Here is a 1411-nt window from a genome sequence, read left to right on the forward strand (position 1 = left end):
CCGCCCCCGCCTCGCGCCGCAGCCCTAAGGGGCGGGCCCGGCTCTGGCCTGAGCTGCGCCCGGGAGCGCGGCCGCAGCAGGCCACAGCTGCCCTTTCAGCCTCCTGCTTGGAAAGGCAGAGGGGGCAGTGACAGGTGTCCTCGGGCCGGGCTGACTGGCCAAGGCGGCAGCGACAAGTTGGACCGGATGCCCAGCGTCGCCGCAGCAGCAGCACCCACCCCGCTCAGCCCGCCAGGCGGTGTCGCCTTGGGGGACCTCCTGACCCAGGAGTAACGGACCAGTCCTCGATGTCCCAGTGGGGGCTTCCATTCAGGCTCCCCTGCTCTACCACAGAGCAATCGGGGCGGGCCTTGGTCGCCTCCCAAAATGATTGCTCCACTGCGGCTGCTGCCGGTCTGGCACTACCCCCAGCCTCCTCGCAGTCCTGGCAGCTCTGGAAAAGAACCGTGCGCCAGGTCCCACAGACCCAGAGGTGCCTGCGGGGGGGAGTGGAGCCAGTGCTGTCTGAACTGCCTTATCCGCCGAGCCAAGCGAGTCTGCCTTGGCCCAGAGAAGGGAGGGAGAGGGCAGGGTTCACAGGCCCAGGGTATTCACATTTGTCGAAGCCCAGGAGGGAGAGTTTTGTTCCTGCCCTATTTGCTCCCTGAGCCTGGCCTGGGACTCAGTTTTCCCTCACCTGAATGAAGAAAAGAGAAGGGAGCGTTTATGGACGCAGGGTCCCCAGCTTCACCCCCAGAAGTCCCTTGCTTACCCTGATGCACAAAGGGACCCTGCAGCACTATTGGCCCCCCCAGCTGCTTCCGAGCCCCCACTGGCTGAAGCTTAGCAGGCGGAGGAGGGCTGCCTGGAGGAGTGAGACCGGCTGCTGCCAGGCCTCTGTGCCTCAGCGGGCTTTGCCACAGGGCAAGGTGGCAAACCCCAACTTCTCTCTGGGTCTTCTGGCCTCTTGATACAACAGAGGAGGGTGGCTCTTGCCTCACAGAGACCCCAGCACCCTGGCTTTGTGGAAGCGGTCCTGCCTGCTGGAACCTGTCCCCCAAGGAGGGTCAGATAGGGCCTGGGTTTGGGGTGGAGGTCTGTCACCCAGCAGGCAGCCATCCTGCTAGCTGGGGGAGGAACGGGGTGAGGCCACAAAGCCAGAGATGGCTGGGTGACCTGAGAGAATGCTCTGATGACACAGAGATGACTGGCAAACTGCATCAGCCTTGTCTTTCGGCCCTCTGATCCCTCCTCCCTGTCCATTACTCTCCAGCCAGAGGCCATGCTAAGCCCGCCAGGCAGGGGCCCTGGAGCCTGAGGGCAGAGAGCAAAAGGAGGACCCTGGCTCCTGGTCCCCCAGGGGGAATGTATGGCTTTGGCTCAGGGCCCAGATCTTGGATGGGACTGGAATGGATGAGTGTGTTTGTCTGCA

The sequence above is a fragment of the Chinchilla lanigera genome, unplaced genomic scaffold (genome assembly GCF_000276665.1).
Source record: "Chinchilla lanigera isolate Chin_1 unplaced genomic scaffold, ChiLan1.0 scaffold00011, whole genome shotgun sequence".
NCBI lineage: Eukaryota > Metazoa > Chordata > Mammalia > Rodentia > Chinchillidae > Chinchilla > Chinchilla lanigera.